Source organism: Budorcas taxicolor, chromosome 1 (assembly GCF_023091745.1).
Source record: "Budorcas taxicolor isolate Tak-1 chromosome 1, Takin1.1, whole genome shotgun sequence".
In the NCBI taxonomy this organism is placed as follows: Eukaryota; Metazoa; Chordata; class Mammalia; order Artiodactyla; family Bovidae; genus Budorcas; species Budorcas taxicolor.
The window spans coordinates 51,350,484-51,374,656 of NC_068910.1; positions in this window are offsets into that span (position 1 = coordinate 51,350,484).

A 24,173-nucleotide genomic window follows, 5' to 3' on the forward strand; every position below is an offset into this window, starting at 1 on the left:
TTAAAAATTTGCAAATAGAACTGCCTTATGACCCAGCAATCCCACTGCTGGGCATACACACCGAGGAAACCAGAATTGAAAGAGACACGTGTACCCCAATGTTCATCGCAGCACTGTTTATAATAGCCAGGGCATGGAAGCAACCTAGATGTCCATCAGCAGATGAATGGATAAGAAAGCTGTGGTACATATACACAATGGAGTATTACTCAGCCATTAAAAAGAATACATTTGAATCCGTTCTAATGAGGTGGATGAAACTGGAGCCAATTATACAGAGTGAAGTAAGCCAGAAAGAAAAACACCAATACAGTATACTAACACATATATGGAGAAGGCAATGGCACCCCACTCCAGTACTCTTGCCTGGAAAATCCCATGGACGGGAGAGCCTGGTGGGCTGCAGTCCATGGGGTCGCTTAGAGTTGGACATGACTGAGCAGCTTCTCTTTCAATTTTCACTTTCATGCATTGGAGAAGGAAATGGCAACCCACTCCAGTGTTCTTGCCTGGAGAATCCCAGGGACAGGGGAGCCTGGTGGGTTGCCGTCTATGGGGTCGCACAGAGTCAGACACGACTGAAGCGACTTAGCAGCAGCAGTAGCAGCAACACATATATATGGAATTTAGAAAGATGGTAATGATGACATTATGCGAGACAGCAAATGAGACACAGAGGTGTGGAACAGACTTTTGGACTCTGAGGGAGAGGGAGAGAGTGGGATGATTTGGGAGAATGGCATTGAAACATGTATATTATCATGTAAGAAACGAATTGCCAGTCTATGTTCAATACAGGATACAGGATGCTTGGGGCTGGTGCATGGGGATGATCCAGAGAGATGATATGGGGTGGGATGTGTGGGAGGGGGGTTCATGATTGGGAACTCATGTACACCCGTGGTGGAATCATGTCAATGTATGGCAAAAACAATACAGTATTGTAAAGTAAAATAAAGTAAAAATGAAAATATAATAATTTAAAAATAGGGGGAAAGAAATTAAAAAGATGAGAGCAGAAATAAATTAAATAGATGAAGAAAACAATAGAAAAGATCAGTGAAACTACTGAAGGCTGGATCTTTGAAGAGATTAAATTAAGAAACCTTTAGCCAGACTTATCAAGAAAAAGAAGGAAAATGCTCACTCAAATCAATAAAATAAAAAATGAGAAGTTACAACTGATGTCACAGAAATACAAAGGATCATAACAGACTACTACAAGTAACTTGTACATGTGTACATGCTCAGTCACTTAGTCATTCCACGCTCTTTGCAACCCCATGGACTGTAGCCACTAGGCTCCTCTGTCAATGGAAGTTCCCAAGAAAGGAATTCTGGAGTTGGTTGCCATTTCTTACTCCAGGGGATCTTCCTGATCCAGAGACTCAATCGAAATCTCTTGCATCTCCCACACTGGCAGGTGGATTCTTTACCCACCACCTGGGAAGCCTACTTACTATATTTGGAAGAAATGGAAAAATTCTTAGAAGGTACAATCTCATTAGAGTCAAATAGGAAGAAATAGTAAATATGAGCAGATCAATCACAAGTACTGGAATAGAAACTGATTTAAAAACTCCCAACAAAGAAAAGTCAAGGACAAGATGGCTTAACAGGCAAATTCTACCAAACATTTAGAGAAGAGCTAACATCTATTCTTCTGAAACTATCCCAAAAAATCACAGAGGAAGGAACACTACCAAACTCATTCTAGAAGGCCACCATCGCCTTTTACAAAAATTAGAAAAAGATACCACAAAAAAGAAAATTATAGGCCAATATCACTGATGAACATAAATGCAAACATTCTCAACTAAATACTAACATCCAGTAATACATTAACAGAACCATACACCATGATCAAGTGGAATTTACCCTAGAGATGAAAGGATTTTTCAATATTCACCCATCAATCAGTATGATACACCACATCAACAAACTGGAGAATAAAAACCACATGATCATCTTAACAGATGCAGGAAAAAATTTAACACCCATTTATAAAAACTCTCCAGAAAGTGGACACAGAGGGAACATTCATCAACATAATAAAGGCCATATATGATAAACCTACAGCTAACATCATACTTAATGGTGAAAAAGCTGAAAGCATTTTCTTTAAGATTGGGATAAGACAAGGATGCCCACTTTTGCCACTTTTAACATAGCTTTGGAAGTCATAGCCACAGCAACCAGGGAAGAAAAGGAAATAAGTAAATAAACAAAATTCAAATTGGAAAAGAAGTAAAAATGCCACTGTTTGAAGATGACATGATGCTTTATATAGAAAATCCTAAAGATGCTATCAGAAAACAGTCAGAGGTCATCAATGAATTTGGTAAATCTGCAAGATGCAAAATAAATACACAGAAATCTGTAGCATTTCTATCAGGTTGGTGCAAATTTTACACTGTTGAAATCTGCCATTTGATATTGGAAAACATTCTAAATAAATAAGGTTATGCTATACAACATTTTAATCTGCAATTCTTGTATTACTTTTTGCTAATGACACTATTTGCTGTTGATACTTATTTTAGACTATAGAAATTATGTTAGACAAAAAACAAATTCAAGCAGTTCTTATTTGTGTTCAAAATGAGTTGTAAAGCAGTGGAGACAACTCACAACATCAACAATGCATTTGACCCAGGAACTACTAACAACAGTGCAGTGGTGGTTCAAGAAGTTCTGTACCAGAGCCTTGAAGATAAGGAGCAGAGTGACCAGCCATCAGAAGTTGATGACTGAGAGCCATCATCGAAGCCGAACTTCTTACAAGTATACAAGAAGTTTCCAAAAAACTCAGCGTCTAATACTCTATAGTGGTTTGGAATTTGAAGCAAATTAGAAAGGTGAAAAAGCTTAATAAGTGGGTGCCTCATGAGCTGGCTGTCAATCAAAAACACTTGTTTTGAAGTGTCGTCTTCTCTTATTTATGCAACACCAATGAACAATTTTTGATTGGATTGTTACATACAATGACAAGTGATGTAACAACCAGTGATGACCAGCTCAGTGGTTGAACTGAGAAGAAGCTCCAAAGCACTTTGTAAACCCAAACTTGTACCAAAAGAAAGGTCACGGTCACTGTTTGGTGGTCTGCTGCCCATCTGATCCCCTATAGCTTTCTGAATCCCAGTGAAACCATAACATCTGAGAAGTATGCTCAGCAAACAGATGAGATGCTCCAAAAACTGCAACACCTGTAGCCTGTACGAGTCAACAGAAAGGGCCCAATTGTTCTGCACAACAACATCTGACTGCAGGTCACACAATCAATACTTCAAAAGATGAAAGAATTAGGCTATAAAGTTTTGCTTCATCTGCCATATTCACTCAACCAACTACCACTTGTTCAAGCATTTCAACAACTTTTTGCAAGGAAAATGCTTCCACAGCCAGCAGGATACTGAAAATGCTTTCCAAGAGTTCATTGTATCTTGAAGCACAGATTTTTATGCTACAGCAATAATCAAACTTATTTCTCATTGCCAAAAATGTGATGATTGTAATGGTTTCTATTTTGACTAATAAAGATGTGTTTGAGCCTAGTTATAATTTAAAGTTCACAGTCAAATACCATAATTACATTTACATCAACTTAATATACACCAATAATAAAAGATCAGAAAGAGAATTAAAGAAACAATCTCATTTAACATCACATCAAGAAGAATAAAATACCTAGGGATAAACCTATCAAAGGAGGCAAAAGACTTCTACCAGAAAACTATAAGACACTGACAAAACAAACTGAAGATGACATAAACAAATGGAAACATAAGCCACGTTCTTGGATGGAAACCATCAACATTATCAAGATGGCTATACTACCCAAGGCAATCTACAGATTCAATGCAATCCCTATCAAATTACCAATCACATTTTTCACAGAACTAAACTAAAAAAATCTTCAAATTAGTATGGAGACATGGAAGACCACAAATAGCCAAACCAATCTTAAGAAAAACGGACCTGGAGGAATGAGGATCCCTTACTTCAGTCTATACTACAAAACTTCAGTCATTGAAACAGTGTGATACTGGCACAAAAACAGAAATATAGATCAATGAAACAGGACAGAAATCCCAGAAATAAATCCACATACCTATGGTCAGTTAATCTATGACAAAGGAGGGAACACTACACAACTGAGAAAAGACAGTTTCTTCAATAGATGGTGCTGGGGAAGCTGGACAGTAAAAGAATGAAGTTAGGATATTTTTAATACCATACACAAAAATAAGTTCAAAATGGATTAAGGACCTAAATGTGAGACTGGATATTATAAAACCCTTAAGAGGAAAATACAGGCAGAGCACTTTGTGAAATAAATTGCATCAAGATCTTCTTTGACCCATCTCCTAGAGTAAAGGAAATAAAAATGAAAATATTAAGCTTTTGCACCAAAGGAAACCATAAACAAAAAGAGAACCCATAGGATGGGAGAAAATATATTCAAACAATGAGATGAAAAAGGGATTAATTTCCAAAACTTACAATTTGTGAAGCTCAATATAAAAACTAAAAATAAATAATTGGACAGAGGACCCAAGAGACATTTCTCCAAAGAAGACATACAGATGGCCAATAAGCACATGAAAAGAAGTTCAATATTGCTAATTATTAGAGAAATGCAAATCAAAATTACAATGAGGTATCACTTCACATGGGTTGTAACAGTCATTAAAAAGTCTACAAATAACAAATACTAGAGAGGGTGTGGAGAAAAGGGAACCCTCTTACCCTGTTGATGGGAATGTAAACTGGTACAGATACTATGGAGAAGAGTATGTAGATTCCTTAAAATAGTAAAATAGAGCTACCATATAATCCAGCAATCCAGAGGAAAACATGCTTCAAAAGCATACACGCACTCCAACATTCACTGTAGCATTTTTTTACAATAGCCAAGATGTGGAAGCAAGCAAACTGGCTATTAACAGATGAATGGGTAAAGAAGATGTCGTGTATACACACACACACACACACACACACACGATGGAATATTACTGTCATCAAAATGAGTGAAATAATGCCGTTTTCAGCAACATAAATGAACCTGAAAATTATCATACTAAGTGCACAACCTAAGTTAGAGAAAGACAAATATATGATATCATTTATATGCACTCAATATGCTAGCAAAATTGGAAAACTTAGCAGTGGCCACAGGACTGGAAAAGGTCAGTTTTCATTCCAATCCCAAAGAAAGGCAATGCCAAAGAATGCTCAAACTACCGCATAATTGCACTCATCTCACACGCTAGTAATGTAATGCTCAAAATTCTCCAAGCCAGGCTTCAGCAGTACATGAACAATGAATTTCCAGATGTTCAAGCTGGTTTTAGGAAAGGCAGAGGAACCAGAGATCAAATTGCTAACATCCGCTGGATCATGGAAAAAGCAAGAGAGTTCCAGAAAAACATCTATTTCTGCTTTATTGACTATGCCAAAACCTTTGACTGTGTGGAACACAACAAACTGGAAAATTCTGAAAGAGGTGGGAATACCAGACCACCTGACCTGCCTCCTGAGAAACCTGTGTGCAGATCAGGAAGCAACAGTTAGAACTGGACATGGAACAACAGACTGGTTCCAAATAGGAAAAGGAGTACGTTAAGGCTGTATATTCTCATGCTGCTTATTTAACTTATATGCAGAGGATATCATGAGAAACACTGAGCTGGAGAAAGCACAAGCTGGAATCAAGATTTCTGGGAGAAATATCAATAATCTCAGATATGCAGATGATACCACCTTTATGGCAGAAAGTGAGGAAGAAGTAAAGAGCCTCTTGATGAAGGTGAAAGAGGAGAGTGAATAAGTTGGCTTGAAGCTTAACATTCAAAAAACTAAATCATGGCATCTGGTTCCATAATTTCATGGGATATATATGGGGAAACAGTGGCTGACTTTATTTTTCTGGGCCCCAAAATCCCTGCAGATGGTGATTGCAGCAATTAAATTAAAAGACGCTTATTCCTTGGAAGCAAAGTTATGACCAACATATTAAAAAGCAAAGACATTACTTTGGCAACAAAGGTCCGTCTAGTCAAAGCTATGGTTTTTCCAGTGGTCATGTATGGATGTGAGAGTTGGACTGTGAAGAAGGCTGAGCGCCAAAGAATTGATGCTTTTGAATTGTGGTGTTGGAGAGGACTCTTGAGAGTCCCCTGGACTGCAAGGAGAGCCAACCAGTCCATCCTAAAGGAGATCAGTCCTGGGTGTTCTTTGGAAGGACTAATGTTGAAGCTGAAACTCCAATACTTTGGCCACATGATGCAAAGAGCTGACTCACTGGAAAAGACCCTGATTCTGGTAGGGATTGGGGGCAGGAGGAGAAGGGGACTCAGAGGATGAGATGGCTGGATGGCATCACTGACTTGATGGACGTGAGTTTGGGTGAACTCAGGGAGTTGGTGATGGACAGGGAGGCCTGGCATGCTGCGATTCATGGGGTCGCAAAGAGTCGGACACGACCTAGTGACTGAACTGAACTGAATGTGCAGAAATAATCTAAAAACACAATGCAACTGAACTTACAAAAGAGAAAGACTCAACCGCTTGGAGAAAGAACTTATGGCTACAAGAGGAGAAAGGTTTGGGAGGGTGGGTTGGGAATCTGGGATTGACATATGTACCCTATTATTCCCAGGTGGCTCAGCAGTAAATAATCCGCCTGCCAGTGCGGGACATGTGGGTTTGATCCCTGGGTTGGGAAGAGCCCCTGGAGAAGGAAATGACAACCACTCCAGTATTCTTGCCTGAAGAATCCCACGGACAGAGGAGCCTGGTGGGTTACAATCGATGGGGTCACAAAGAGTCAGATATGACCGAATGACTAAACAATAACAAATATACAAAACAGATAACCAACAAGGACTGCTATATAGCGCAAAGAACTCTGCTCAATACTCTTGAATAACCTAAATGAGAAAAGAATTTGAAAAAGAATATATAATGCATATATATGTCAAACAATTTGCTGTCCACCTGAAATGAACACAAAATTGGTGTTTAACTAAATTTCAATATAAAATGAAAATTTTAAATTTTTCTAAAAAATAAAAAATTAACATTCTCACCTAAGCTTAGGGAGAAATTGTCTCCATGGAAACCATCTAAACATGCATGGAAGTGTTAAACCAAGTATACCTTAAAGAATACACAGACACTCAACGCTGCTTGTGGGAAATGAAAATCTTCTTTTAAGATTTTAACTGCATGGCCATGAGTTATTTTAGCAATTGTGAATGATTTATCAAAAATATTTTAAATGAAAGATCATATATTATTTAAGAAATTCATTTGATGTTTTTCAAATGTGCTTAATACATTCAATGTAACTCTTTAATTTGGTTTTTAAAAGATGATTTATAAATGTGTACCATAAAAATGTATACCATCAAATATGACACTGACTAAAAATAAACTTGATAATAAAATCTCCAAAGTGATTAATTTTCTCAGTAAGTACAAGCACATAAAATATGCTGTCCTGCAAATACGTTCTCCCCTTCTGAGGCTGACCTTTTGCTCTCTGAGTGGTATTTATTATGATCATGAGTTACTGAATTTTATGTAGTCTAAAATACCAATTTTGGCTCTGTTGTATTTGTTTCATTCAGTATTATCAATTTTCATACAATGAATTTAAAACTCTATTCATACTGGCATAGATAGTCAATATCCCCAATTATTCTAAAGCAAAAAAATCCATGGGTTATTCCCCTCCTTTTACTCTCCCAAATTAATTTTTGGATTTAGGATCATACAAGGGATCATACTGCCACATAAAATGAACAAGCCAGTATCAAACTGTACTACTAATTCCAAGAATACAAATAGTTTAAAAGAAGAGGGAAGGCAGGGAGACATCTAGGGCCTCTGATGCTATGCAATTCCTTTTTTTCAGCATCAAGACACTCTCTGGGTCAAGATAAACATATGGGTCAAAAGCAAGGTGTGAAGTAATGACAGGTCTCCATATAATACTCAGAGCACCCAGAACTTAGAATGGTGCCTGTCCTACAGTCGAAGCTCAGTGAATATCTGTTGGATGAATGGAGCACAGAGAAGCTCAATAATTCCTCTACATCCTGTGGTTGGTAAGAAGGCAGGATATTAACCCACTAACCCTAACTCAGAGCTCAAAGATTAACCAAATAAGCATTATGTTAAATCTGTCTCAATAATGCACATCCCTAAAATCAGCAACTTTAATTATATCCTCAGTATGGAATTAAAGATATGGGCAAACTTGGCTAGGATAAGAACAATATTGATTTTTTTTTCCAGTTTTAATGTTTTCTTCAATGTAAAGCTAACCTTAAGTGTTTCAAAATGAAATGTTTTTAGGTGAATATTTTAAGGCAGACTTCAGCATGTTTTCTAATCTTATGCAGAAGTCACATGTACATTAGTATAAAGAATAATTATTAATAATCCACAATCTGAATGTTTGTATGGAAAAGAGAAGAAGATCTGGAGAACGGAAAGATAGAGTTGCTTCATATTAATATAGTTTAACAGATGATTAATATTTCTATAAACCAGCTTTATATTCAGTGTTTAAGCTGGTTTTCCAAAGTGCAAAACAAAATGACAATATTATATTCATAAGAGCAATGTTTCCTGTGTCAGAAGTCAGTGTGATACTTCCTGGCCTATCCATGCACTTCTTATGAAGGTTGTATTTATTCTGCCTGTTGAGGTGAAAGATGTAATAATAAAACTGTCATGGGTAGGAAACTGTCCTAAAACTGCATTATAAAATGCTGCTGAATGAAGTGGGCTCTTGTCCTTTCTTCAATCATGACCAGCACCGGAGTTACCAAGCTGAAGTCTTAGCAAAGCATTTGTAGGCATCTCTAGGCTAGCTGCACCTGCTCGGCTAAATATTCTTTGCAAAGGAAAGAGAGATCAAATTTGAGACTAGAGACAGGCATATACATTGGGAGCTGTAATTAATAATAATATGAGTAATGACAGCAATGTTCATGATGATGATAAGGCCTGCAATTATTCCCACCATTAACACAGCAGTTTATCCATGCCTGGCACTGTGCTGATGGGTTAGAGTACCTGACTTAATTTGTACCTTTGGGGCTGAATATTATTAAAACTATTTCAATAATGAGGAAACCAAGAAAATAAATAATAGTAGTGGATTGAAATCCATACATAAAATTAGTATCAGGAGTCCAATGGATATAAATAAGTATTTGAATAAATACATACATACATAGGGGAGAGAGAAAGTTCTTCCTTAAAGAAGAATTCCAAAAGTAGAAGGAATAATGGAATAAAAAATTATAAGTAGAACTCCATGTTAATGATAGCTAGGGGCATGATTTAATGATGGATGATAAAATTAGTGGGCAAAAGTCTGAGGAGAAACATGATATTTGCTAGTCTCTAAGTATATCCTCAATATATTTATTAATTGCAAAGGGGAAAATAAATTTACAGTGGAGAAACTCAATAAGCACCACTTTTACCAAGTGATAGTAGTAATATAACCAGTAATGAAACATATTGACAACGTGTTACCTGATTTAATATACTGAAAAGGACATGTGCTTCTGTGGTATTATTTTTAAAAGATATAATTTTCATTTACTCATGAGAAATGTCCAAGTTCACTTTAATTGAGGGATAGCTTACAACAGTACTGTCCAGTTCTCTTCAAAAATGTCAAATTTATAAAAGATAATGGAAAGTAAGTATCACAGATTGGAAGGAGAAACTAAATGCCAATTCAGGATCCTGGAACAGAAAAACAGATCTTAATAATGGGTGAAATCCAAAGAAAGTCTTTAGTTGACAATATTTGTGCAGACAAAAGATTTCCTAGTTCCTATCATTGTACCTGGGATATGCAAGAAGTTCACATTAAGAGAAGCTGGTTAAGGGTATATGGGTTATCCATATACTCTACCAGAGCCTGGCTCCTCTGTCCATTGGATTATCCCGGAGGGCTACAGTGCATGCAGTCACAAGAGTCGGGCATAACTTAGAGACTAAACAATAACAACAACAAGACATTATGCTAAGTAAAATAATTCTGTCACAGAAGATGAAATACTACATGATACCACTTAAACAAGGAATCTAAAAAGTGAAACTCTTGGAAGTGGAGAGTAGAATGGTGGTTATGGGGGAGGTGGACTGAGGAGGTACTGGTCGAACAGAACAAAATTTCAGCCACGCAAGATAAAGGAGTCCTAGAGGTCTTCTGCATAGCATGGCGCCTATAGTTAACAAACAGTATTGTATAAGTAAAATTTGCCAGGAGGATAGAGCAAAGTATGTTATGTTCTTATCATATACAAATAAAAATAAAGACAGAAGAAATTCTGGTAGTAAGTGGATGCTTATGATCTTGATTGTGGTGATGGTTTCACAGGCTATGCTTATCTCCAAACTCATAAAATTGTATACATTAAATATGAACTTTTCATATGTCAATGATATCTCAATAAAGTGGTCTTAACAAAAAACCAATCAAACAAAGTATCAACCAAGAAAATCCAAAAGTCTAAGTTCTAATAAAAGCTGTGAAACTTGAGTTGTTTAGAACACTGTGTAACTCCAAATCTGATGAAATTACTAGTGATAACCTACAAAACACAAAAACAGATCTGGTAGATAAAGTTCTAGCTATAAATGAAAATCCTCATCAGGAAGAGACCACCCTAATTAATCTGTGATCTGTCCTGGATCTCTCTGATTACTAGGAGATAGAATACAACCCAATTTCTTTATTCAGATCACCATCCGTAATTCCTCTGATTCTCAGGCTTTCAGGGATCTGTTCATAAGTTATTGTGTCTCAGCCCTTCAGCAAACAAAACGAGTTCATTCATGGATTCATGAACACCTAACTTCACTCATTGATTGAGAACCTTCCATGTGATAGTTCTGTAAGTAGTACGTGAATACAAAAGTTGTTTTTGTGTTCTAGTGGGAAAATACAGAAGCTGAGAGATAGCTATAGTCACATGCTGTTAAGTGCTATAATATACTGATATTATGTTGAATAGTATTAAGAGCTACAATGTTATGGACCAGCTTGGTGGTGGTACTTAGCAGAGAAGATTTCTTAAATATAAGCTGAAGCATCAGGGAACATTTTCTATTAGAGGGGCCATCTAAGAGGTGAATAAGGTCATTATCTAACCTTTCTCCTCTCAGTTATGTAGCATGGTTGTCAGAAGATGGCATGGTTTTGGATTTAATTTTTCAGGTGTGAGTCACTTAAGGGGCAGAGTAAATTAAATGTAAGAATGTGAAGAACTGGGGCATCAGACATTGAACAGATGTTGCATGAGTAAAAGTTGAATTACCCAGAGTCATGGTAGGACCTGAAATGGAATCCATGACAGCAATCCAGGAGACTAAGAACTGATCAATCCAGCTGATGACCTGAGGTTAAATGAGTCAGAGGTTAAAGGGTAGAGGGTGGTATCTTTAGAATCCAATGTATCCTTTTACTTGAAGGTGGAGGAGAAAAGGTCTAGAACTGTAATGTGTAATACTGTGGACACCAGCCATTTGGGGCCATTCAATTTTAATTAATAAAGTAAAACTTAAAAATTACTTCTTAAGTTACGCCAGACAAGTGTTCCACAGTCACATTTAGCTTGTGGCTACCATGTTGGACCATGGAGTAGGAAATGGCAACCCACTCCAGTATTCTCGCCTGGAAAATTCCATGGGCAGAGGAGCCTGGCGAGCTATAGTCCATGGAGTCACAAAGAGTCAGATGCGACTGAGAGCCTGTGCACACATCACGGTGGGCAGCATGGAAATACAGGCAATACGTCCATCATAGCACAAAGCCCTCCAGCGAAGAAAACACCAATGAAAAATTCCAATAGGCCTCCAGAGCCTGGGGAAGATGAAGTACAAACGCATGAGCAGCACAAGCCTGGGATATCTTCAGGAGGCAAATGCCCTCACTAGAGAAAGACATAGATGTTAATACCAGGAGGAGAGAAATCTCAAGCTGTTACGGAGGGGAAAAGCGGGTGTCTTATGCTCCATTTAAAGTCTTGGGATGGAGGAGCTAGGGACACAAGACACAAAGACTTAGAAGAGTTTGGGCCAGGAGGAGAGGGAGGAAAGACCCCAGCAGAGGATGGAAAGACTGACAAGGATGTCGAGGATGATAGGATGTGCCCAAATTAATTTATCTCAGGATTATCGTGATGTAAAGGGCTCAGATCTAAACTGAGAGCCCTCCCAGGGGAGGCATCTTCCATGGGAGTAGAGCCATAAAAGGGCCCTCTCTGCATGTTAAACTATAACAGCCTTTCCTGGGGACAAGGTAATCATTGAAAAGTGTCAATCTCTCTACCAAGACTGCTCTCAGGGGGTTAGCCAAAAGCCACAAAGGCTCCCAAGCCTCCTGTCAAATGCTTTAGATTGATCAGAAATACGGTTCATTTGGTAAGTTAAAAAACACACAGATACTTATTAGTCATGAATGTTTAATATTATAGAGAACTGAATTAAGACACTGTAAATTCTATTTAATGCTTGGAGATTATCTGAATTTACTCATGTCATTAGCCTGGAAAATCTTGCAAGATACTTCCCCTCAAAATCATTTGATGCCTTTTGTTTTATTTTTTTTCAACATTCAGTGACTTATCAAATTTTTATTGAATCTCTCTTTGTGAAGGGCTTTGTGCTGAACATTTTTCACTCGGATAATCTTACTTAATTCTCACAATAGCCTCATGGAGTATCACTATGCCCACTTGAGAGAGGAGGAATGTGAGGGTCGGAGGTAAGTTAATTCCTTACCTCTTCTAAGTAGAAACAACTGCGTAGGGTCTTCTATGTAGAAACGACTCATGATTATGACTCAGGTAGTCTTGATTCAAAAGTATATAACCCATTTATTCATTCAGTGAACAAATGTTCTGTTGTTGCTGTTTTTGTTTTGTTTTGTTTTTGAGTGCAAATCATACATGCCAAGCCTTGTTCTAGGTGCTGGAGATATACCAGTGAACAAAATGGAGCCCTGCTGTCTGTAAGAGTCAACAGATGAATTTAAAAAGATAGATACATTAAGAAAGATAGTGTCTGTGAGGTTAAGAGTTGTGAAGAACATGAAAAACGTACGAGAGGTAAACTGTTGGAAGGGGTAATATTTTATGTAAGTGAAAAAGACTCTCAGAGGAGTTTACATGTAACCAGAGACCTGAAAGGAAGAAAGGAGTGTCCTATGAACCCACTGGGGAAAGTGGGTATGTGGCAGAGAAAAGGCAGGCTAGGGTGGGTGGAAATCAGAGAATAACAGGAAGCAGAAGAGCAGATGTGGAGAGATAAGGGGGTCGGGGACACTGGCATCTTATCAGCCATTCTAAGGGCTCTGGATTTCCTGAGAGGGACTGGAGCCCTTGGGGGGTTGGCGCAGAGGGTACAGTGATGGATGACATATTTCAAGGAGCCTCCCTCTGGCTGTCCTGATGAGAACTGAATCACGGGAGTAGACATGAAAGGAGAGACCACTGTAGAGTAACTTGTAGTCATCCACAGAAGACCCAATGCTCAGGCCAGCTCTGAGGAGCAAATGGCGACCTGCTCCAGCAGGCTTGCCTGGGAAATCCCATGGACAGAGGACTGCGGTGGGCTACAGTCAGTGGGGTCACAAAGAGTCGGACACAACTGAGCATGCGTGCACGCCAGCTGTGAAGGATGAGAAGAGGTCATTTCTAGACATGCCATGAAGGTTGAATAGAGACGATACTGCAAATGGATTGAATGAGGAGAGAGAAAAGCAAGAAATCAAAATTGACTCGAAGTTCTAAACTGATCTAAACCGAGAACTGTCTGGTTTGATGATTTATAAAGATGGGGAAAACAGTGGAATCATGTACAGTGATGAGAGGACATCAGGATACTATCAAAGGGATTATGGCCCTATCATTGTAAGTAATAAAAAAAATCTCAATTAACTTACTAGGGGAAACTTTCTCTGACATAAATCATACCAATGTTTTCTTAGGTCAGTCTACCAATACAAAAAAAAAAAAAAGCGAAAAGAAATAAAGGGGACCTTGCCAAACTTGTAAGCAAAGAAACCATTAATGAAATTAAATGACAACCTACAGAATGGGAGAAAACATTTGCAAATGATGTGACCAACAAGGACTTAATTTCCAAAATATGCAAACAACTCATGCAATTCAGTAACACAAAAAACAAACAATCCATCAAAAATTGGGCATAAGATCATAAATAGATATTTCTCCAAAGGAGTAACATGGATGGCCAATAAGCACAAGAAAAGATGCTTAACACTGCTAATTGCTAGTGAAATGCAAATAAAAACTACAACGAGGTACCACCTCACACTGGTCAGAATGGCCACTGTTAAAATGTCTACAAGTAACAACAAATGCTGCAGAAGATGCAGAGAAAAGAGAATCCTCCTACACTGCTGGTGGGAATGTAAATTGGTGCAGCCACCATGGAAAACAGTTATGGAGGTTCTTCAAAAATCTGTAAATACAGTTGCCATTTGATTTAGTAATCCCACTCCTGGACATATATCTTGACAAAACTATAATTTGAAAAGATACATGCACCCCTGTGTTCATGACAACACTGTTTAAAATAGCCAAGACACAGAAACACCCTAAATATTCATCAACAGATGAATAAAGATGTGATATATAGATAGTGTATATACATGTGTGTATATATACATACATATTCACACATATATACACACATACATGTATGTATACATATACATATATGTATGAACACAGTGAAATATGACTCAGTCATAAAAATGAAATTATGCCATTTGCAGCTACGTGGATGGACCTAAAGATTATCATACTAAGGGAAGTAAGTCAGAAAGAGAAGGAAACACTACACAACATCATTGATATGTGGAGTCGAGAATATGAAACAAATGAACTTATCTATGAACAGAAACAGACTCAGAGACATACAGCATCAACTTGTGGTTGTGGAGGGGATGGGGGTGAGTGATGGACTGGAGCCTGGGATTAGTAGATGCATACTGTTATGTACAGAGTAGATAAACAACAAGATCCTACTGCATAGCACAGGGAACTCTACACAATATCCTAAAATAAACAATAATGGGAAAGAATATGAAAAATAATACACATATATCTATATATCATATAGACATGAACAACTGAATTACTTTGCTGTATACCAGAAACTAATACAACATCAAAACCAATTGTATTTCAATAAAATAATTTTTTTAAAAAACAGGATTTAAGTGCTCTTTACCTAAATGAACCATGTTATGCTGCCTGTGGTTGGAATGATGGCTTCACTGTATGAAATTCTCAGCAACTCAGGCTCCTTTTAGCACGGGTGGGTATGAGCTTCATCTTCAAGTCTGCAAATATGCATACTCAGTCCAGTCACTAGAAAAGATTAAAAAGGAAAGAATGAAATAGAACATAGTGTTCATGACAGTACTTCATTCAGGGAAAAATAAATTAAAAAGTTATCTGAATTTGTCACATGATACTTCACCTGATATATCATCAGTGAGAATATAATCACATTGACATATACAAATGCAAGACCCGCAAGAACATATTGATAGATAGATAGATAGATATGTATATATACAAATAACATAGGTATATATTTCTAAATGGGTATATGCCTAACCGTGAAGTCAGTTATTGTAGAAGAGGAAGACATATGCGGAAAGGAAGAGGGAACTGCAAACTTCATGGGCCACTGCAGAGAACAACATTAGACCTGGGAGATTATGTACCTACCTATCGTACCTATCTATCTATTGATCAATCTATCAATCAATCAATTGCAGAAAGCAAACAAAAGGGATGGGATTACTTTTCTTAAGGGCTTATGTAAAACATGGGTAGTATTTTCTGAATGAGGGTACAGTCCTTACTGAGCACATTACCCATTTCCATTATCTCAAATAAATTCAACTCTTAAAAGTCTATCATTTCAGCTATTTTTTTTCTTTCATGTACTGTATTTATAGATGAGAGGGAAGAGCCAAAATAAGTTCATACAACTCAGATATCAACCTTAAAGATCTTAGATGAGGGCAGAAAAAGATGTCTAATTCAATATTCCCAAATCTGTGTTTGTTTTGAGGTGAAACCTCACAAGCACTATACATAATGACTCAATAAACACACACACACACTTGCAAACATATTTAACTGAACAAGAAGTTGCATTAAATAGTATTTGTCTTTATCAAGAGAGATACATGCTTGTATTTTTCCTTTCCTTTCCTCTTCATCTCTTTCCTTTCACTTTCTTATTTCCTTTCCTTCATTTCCCTTTTTTTTTTTACTTTTCCAGTAAATTTATTCCATTAAAATGGTAAACATATAGACCAATGGAATAAAGGAGTCCAGAAATGTGATATGATATATATATAGCCACATATATAATCAATTCATTTTCTGCAATAGGGCAAAGGTAATTCAATGGAGAAATGACAGTCTTTTCAACAAGTGGTGCTGGGAGAAATGAATATTCATAAGCCAAATGAATGAATCACAATTCATGTGTCACTCTTTATACAAAAATTAACTCCAAGTGGATCATAAACCTAAACATAAAACCTGAAACTATATAACTTCTTGAAGAAATCATAGGAGAAAATCTTTTTAACCTTGAGTTGAACAAAGACTTCTAAGATATAGTACAAAAAAGAGGTGCTCAAAATACACTGAATTTCAGTAAAATTAAGAGGAGCTTCTCTTCAAAACACTGCTAAGATAATTAAAACAGGCCACAAACCAGGAGAAAATGTTTGCAAATAATATATCTGATAAAGGACTTGTATCTAGTATATAAAGACCTGTGAAAACACAACAATAAGAAAATATAACACATTTTTTTAGATGAGCAAAATATATATACAGAAACATAGGAAAGCAGACATGTGAATGACAAACAGGGATATGAAAAAGGGCTCCACATCATTAGTCATTAGATAATGTAAATTAAAATCAGAATAAGCCACTTCCACACATCTATTAGAATGACTAAAATAAAAGGATAAAAAAAATAAACTGATAATTCCAACTGATGGTAAAAATGCACAGCAATAGGAACTCTCAAATTTCCCTGATTCGAATGCAGATATGGTATCTATCCATGCAAAAGACTGGAAACAATTTGAGTGTTCCTCAAGCATAGAATGGATAAACCAAACAGGGTCCATCTGTACAATGGAATGCTAGTCAGCAGTTCAGTTCAGTTCAGTCACTCAGTCGTGTACGACTCTCTGCGACCCCATGAATCACAGCACGCCAGGCCTCCATGTCCATCACCTATTCCCTGAGTTCACCCAAACTCACGTCCATCAAGTTGGTGATGCCATCCAGCCATCTCATCCTCTGCCGTCCCCTTCTCCTCCTGCCCCCAATCCCTCCCAGCATCAGGGTCTTTTCCAATGAGTCAACTCTCCGCATGAGGTGGCCAAAGTATTGGAGTTTCTACTTTAACATCAGTCCTTCCAATGAACACCTAGGACTGATCTCCTTTAGGATGGACTGGTTGGATCTCCTTGCAGTCCAAGGGACTTTCAAGAGTCTTCTCCAACACCACAGTTCAAATGCATCAATTCTTCCACGCTCAGCTTTCTTCATAGTCCAACTCACATCCATATGACCACTGGAAAAACCATAGCCTTGACTAGACGGACCTTTGTTGGCAAAGTAATATCTCTGCTTTTCAATATGCTGTCTCAGATGGTCATAACTTTTTTTACAAGGAGTAAGCGTCTTTTAATTTCATGGCTGCAACCACCATCTATAGTGATTTTGGAGCCCCCAAAAATAAAGTCTGACACTGTTTGCACTGTTTCACCATCTATTTCCCATGAAAAACAAGACCAGATGCCATGATTTCATTTTTCTGAATGTTGAGCTTTAAGCCAACTTTTTCACTCTCTTCTTTCACTTTCATCAAGAGGCTTTTGAGTTCCTCTTCACTTTCTGCCATAAGGGTGGTGTCATCTGCATATGTCAGGTTCTTGATATTTCTCCTGGCAATCTTAATTCCAGCTTGTGCTTCTTCCAGCCCAGCGTTTCTCATGATGTACTCTGCATAGCAGTTAAATAAGCAGGGTGACAATATACAGCCTTGACACATTCCTTTTCCTATTTGGAACCAGTCTGTTGTTCCATGTCCAGTTCTAACTGTTGCTTCCTGACCTGTATATAGGTTTCTCTAGAGGCAGGTCAGGTGGTCTGGTATTCCCATCTCTTTCAGAATTTTCCAGTTTATTGTGATCCACACAGTCAAAGGCTTTGGCATAGTCAATAAAGCAGAAGTAGTTTTTCTGGAACTGTCTTGCTTTTTCAGTGATCCAGTGGATGTTGGCAATTTGATCTCTGGTTCCTCTGCCTTTTCTAAATCCAGCTTGAACATCTGGAAGTTCACGGTTCACATATTGCTGAAGCCTAGCTTGGAGAATTTTGAGAATTACTTTGCCAGCATGTGAGATACGTGCAATTGAGCGGTAGTTTGAGCATTCTTTGGCATTGCCTTTCTTTGGGATTGGAATGAAAACTGACCTTTTCCAGTCCTGTGGCCACTGCTGAGTTTTCCAAATTTGCTGGCATATTGAGTGCAGCACTTTCACAGCATCCTCTTTCAGGATTTGAAATAGCTCAACTGATATTCCATCACCTCCACTAGCTTTGTTCATAATGATGCTTCCTAAGGCCCATTTGACTTCACATTCCAGGATGTCTGGCTCTAGATGAGTGATCACACCATTGTGATTATCTGGGTCATGAAGTTCTTTTTCATACAGTTCTTCTGTGTATTCTTGCCACCTCTTCTTAATATCTTCTGCTTCTGTTAGGTCCATACCATTTCTGTCCTTTATTGAGCCCATCTTTGCATGAAATGTTCCTTTGGTATCTCTAATTTTCTTGAAGAGATCTCTAGTCTTTCCCATTTTGTTGTTTTCCTCTATTTCTTTACATTGATCACTCAGGAAGGCTTTCTTATCTTTCCTTGCTATTCTTTGGAACTCTGCATTCAGATGCTTTTACCTTTCCTTTTCTCCTTTGCTTTTCACTTCTCCTCTTTTCACAGCTATTTGAAAGGCCTCTTCATACAGCCATTTTGCTTTTTTGCATTTCTTTTCCATGGGGATGGTCTTGATCCCTGTCTCCTGTACAATGTCACGAACCTCTGTCCATCAGGCACTCTATCAGATCTAGTCCCTTAAATCTATTTCTCACTTTCACTGTATAATCATAAGGGATTAATCCTAGTGTTCCTCAGGCATACAATGGATAAACCAATCATGGTCCACCTGTACAATGGAATACCAGTCAGCAGTAAAATAGAACTAACTATTCATAGATTAGACAATGTTAAGGATTTCCAAAGCAGTAGGCTAAGTGAAAGAAACCAGACACAAAAGATTACTGACAGTATGATTCTGTATAATATCATTTATATGACATTGTTGCAAAAGTAGAACTATAGGGACAGAAAATAGTTCAATGGTTTCCAGGGACTGGGGTTGGGGGAAGAGTTGACTACAAATGCAGTTGTAAGAATCTGGTAGGTGAACTTTTCTGCATCTTAATTATGCTGGTGGTCACACAGCTATTTACATTTGTCAGTATCACATGGCACACTAGCTAGAAAGGGTGTATTTTACTGGATTAGATATTATACCTAAAAACAAAAAAAACCTTTGATGGTTAATTTTATGTGTCAACTTGCCTAAGGGATGCCTAGATGGCTGGTAAAACATTGTTTCAGGGGATATCTGTGAGGGGGTTTCCAGAAGTATTTGAATCAAAATCCAAAGGTCCATCCATATTGTTGCAAATGACAGAATTTATTTCATTATTGTGGCTTAATAATATTCCATTATATATATACATATATATATTCTTTTTTCATCCACTAAAACAAGACTGGGAGCTGACTGTAGCTCAGATCATGAATACCTTATTGCCAAGTTTAGACTTAAATTGAAGAATGTAGGGAAAACCACTAGACCATCCAGGTATGACCTAAATCAAATCCCTTATGATTACAGAGTAGAAGTGACAAATAAATTCAAGGGATTAGATCTGATAGACAGAATGCCTGAAGAACTATGGATGGATGTTTGTGACACTGTACAGAAGGCAGGGATCAAGACCATCCCCAAGAAAAAAAAAGGCAAAATGGTTGTCTGATGAGGCATTACAAATAGCTGTGAAAAGAAGAGAAGCTAAAGGGAAAGGAGAAAGGAAAGATATAACCACTTGAATGAAGAGCTCCAAAGAATAGCAAGGAGAGGTAAGAAAGCTTTCCTCAATGAGCCATGCAAAGAAATAGAGGAAAACAATAGAATGGGAAAGACTAGAGATCTCTTCAAGGAAATCAGAGATACCAAGGGAACATTTCATGCAACGATGGGCACAATAAAAGACAGAAATGGTATGGATCTAACAGAAGCAGAAAAAATTAAGAAGGGGTGGCAAGAATACAGAGAAGAACTATAAAAAAAAGATCTTCATGACCCAGATAACCACAGTGGTATGATCACTCACCTAGAGCCAGACATCCTGGAATGTGAAGTCAGGTGGACCTTAGGAAGTATTGCCATGAACAAAGCTAGTGGAGGTGATGGAATACCAGTTGAGATATTTCAAATCCTAAAAGATGATGCTGTGAAACTGTTGCACTCTCTATGCCGCAAATTTGGAAAACTCAGCAATGGCCACAGGAAAAGGTCAGTTTTCATTCTAATCCCAAAGAAAGGCAGTGCCAAAGAATGTTCAAACTACTGCACAATTGCACTCATCTCACAATACTAGCAAAGTAATGCTCAAAATCCTCCAAGCCAGGCTTGACAGTATGTGAATCATGAACTTCCAGATGTTCAAGCTGGATTTAGAAAAGGCAGAGGAACCAGAGATCAAATTGCCAACATTCGTTGGATTATCTGACAAGCAAGAGAGTTCCAGAAAAACTACTTCTGCTTTATTGACTATGCCAAAGCCTTTGACTGTGTGGATCACAACAAACTGTGGAAAATTCTTCAAGAGATGGGAATACCAGACTATCTTACTGGCCTCCTGAGAAATCTGTATGCAGGTCAAGAAGCAATAGTTAGAACTGGACATGGAACAACAGACTGATTACAAATTGCGAAAGGAGTATGTCAAGGCTGTATACTGTCACCCTGCTTATTTATATATGCAGAGTACATTCATGCAAAATGCCAGGCTTGATGAAGCACAAGTTGGAATCAAGATTGCCAGGAGAAATATCAATAACCTCAGATATGCAGATGACACTACCTTTTGGCAGAAAGCAAAGAAGAACTAAACAGCCTCTTGATTAAAATGAAAGAGAAGAGAGAAAAAAGAGGCTTAAAACTCAACATTTAGAAAATGAAGATCATGGCATCTGATCCCATCACTTCATGGCAGATAGATGGGGAAACAGTAGAAACAGTGGCTGACTTTATTTTGGGGGGCTCCAAAATCACTGCAGATATGAAATTAAAAGTCGCTTGCTCCTTGGAAGAAAAGCGATGACCAACCTAGACAGCATATTAAAAAACAGAGACATTACTGTGCCTGCAAACGTCCATCTAGTCAAGGCTATGGTTTTTCCAGTAGTCATGTATGGATGTGAGAGTTGGATCATAAAGAAAGCTGAGCATGAAAAAATTGATGCTTTTGAACTGTGGTGTTGGAGAAGACTCTTGAGAGTCCGTTGGACTACATGGAGATTGAACCAGTCCATCCTAAGAGGGGTCAGTTCTGAATATTCATTGGAAGGACCGATGCTGAAGCTGAAACTCCAATACTTTGGCCACCTGATGTGAAGAACTGACTCACTGGAAAAACCCTGATGCTGTGATAGATTGAGGGCAGGAGGAGAAGTGGATGACAGAGGATGAGATGGTTGGATGGCATCACTGACTCGATGAACATGAGTTTGAGCAAGTTCCGAGAACTGATGATGGACAAGGAAGACTGGTGTGCTGCAGTAGATGGGGTCACAAAGAATTGGACATGACTGAATGACTGTACTGAATTGATTGGTGCTTAGCTGTCGCCATATGCTGGCTGCTATGAATGATGTCACAGTAAACATGGGAATGCATGTATCTTTAATATCCTGTTTTCACGTCCTTCCATTTCTCAGGATTGGAATTGCTGGATCACATGGCCGTTCAGTTTTTAATTTTGAATAAACTGTGTTGTTTTCCATAAGGACTGAATGAATTTACATTTCCCGGAAGAGAGAGCAATTGCCGGAGGCTGTTCTTCAGGGGACAGATTCCAGGAACAGGCAGCAACAGTCTCCCAAGACAACTCCTAGGCCTCTCACTGCTTCCCTGCATGGCGCAGAGGAACAAGCAAGCCAGGTGTAATGGCATGGCATGCTCAGGTTGTTGCAGCCTTGGACCTGGCAGACGTTAGATGGGGGCTCCAGTGGCCCACAACAGAAGCCCAGGTTCCAGCCCCGGCCCTTTGGCCTCCCAGAAGTCGATAGACTTGCAGCCTAAGCACTAGCAGTTAACTCTCCCACTTGGGCCTCGGGTAGTCCTGCCTCTCTGCACTGCCACAGGCCAGAGCCTGGTCCTGCAATGCTGGGGGAGCGGCCAGGTCAAGCAGGTCGCTGCACAGTCTCACTGGGGATGGCAGGAGGGGAGGCAGCCCTGGTAGTGGTGGATGCTTGGGAGGTAGCGTGAGCCAAACTCCTTGCTGAGTGAGGCTCCCAGGTGTTTCTTTTTCCAGGATTCTAAAAAATAACGAAATCCTGTGAGTCTTGGCTTCCTCTGGAAGTGGGGTTTTGGGAGGAGCCTTTGGGCCTGATTCTGCCTCTTTCTGGGCCACCTGGATGCTCAGCATATCCGAGCCCATCCTCTTCCTGCCCTTCCTGTGGTCTTATACTTACCATCCCCCTCCATCGGCCCACAGACCTGAAGCCTCAAAATACATCCTGAAGGCTCCAGCCTGCAGACTGCAGTTTCCTTCTGGCAAACCCCAGGTACTATCGCCCGTGGTCTAGAACACACTTAAATAAATTCCAGGCCAGAGCTTCCCTGGTGGCTTGGTGGTAAAGAATCCTCCTGCCAATGCAGAAGGCACCGGTTTGATCCCTGGTGTTGGAAAATCCCACATGACTCAGAGCAACTAAGCTGGTGAGTCACAGTTATGGAGACTGTGCTCCAAAGCCTGGGAACTGCAACGATTGAGCTCACCCGTGGCCAGTACTGAAGCCTGTATGCCCTGAAGCCGTTTGCTCAGCAATAAGAGAAGCCACTGCCGAGAGAAGCCCCCACACTGCAACTAGAGAGTAGCCCCCACTCAACACAATTAGAGAAAAGGACCCCACGGCAACAAAGACCTATCACAGCCAAAAATAAGTAAAAACTAATTTAAAAAATTCCAGGCCACACACTTTTGGTTTGACTTTGATAACATGACCAGATAACAAAACGAATCTTTCTAATCTTTACTATCCTCATCTGTAAACTGGGCATAATAATATTGACCTCACTGTGGATATAAGAACTATGCAAAATAATATATGTAGAGTTCAAAATGCAGGGCTTGCCACATTTTTATCAGGATGGCATTAATTTAAAACGTTTTACAGGGCTTTTTAGACCTCCAAACATGTGAGGAAAATGAATACATTTCAAGTGCAGAGAATCCCCTGGCGGTCCACAGGTTAGGACTCCCAAGTTTTCACAGCCAGAGCTCGGATTCAATCCCTGGTGGGAGAACTAGGATTCCAACAGCCAGACAGTGCAGTCCAAAGCAAAAAAAAAAAAACGTGTAAGTAAAAATGTCTGCATATATTCAAATATGCATTTAATATGCACGCATACATATATAGATAGGTAATAAGTATGTTTAAACATATCTATAAAACACAACTGTGTAAAAAGAAAGCACGATGATTAAGATGATTTTTCTCTATGATACTGTTTCAGGATTATTTCACAAACTTATCTATATTTGTGTATTTTCTGCAGAAAATACGAATGACTCCTTTTTGTAAAAACAATGAACACACTCCTTTAAAAATGCTGTTCAAGATCCATTAATTTGATTTTAGGTCCTTTAATGGGGTGTGACCCACACTTTTCAAAATGCTGCTTTATTTTG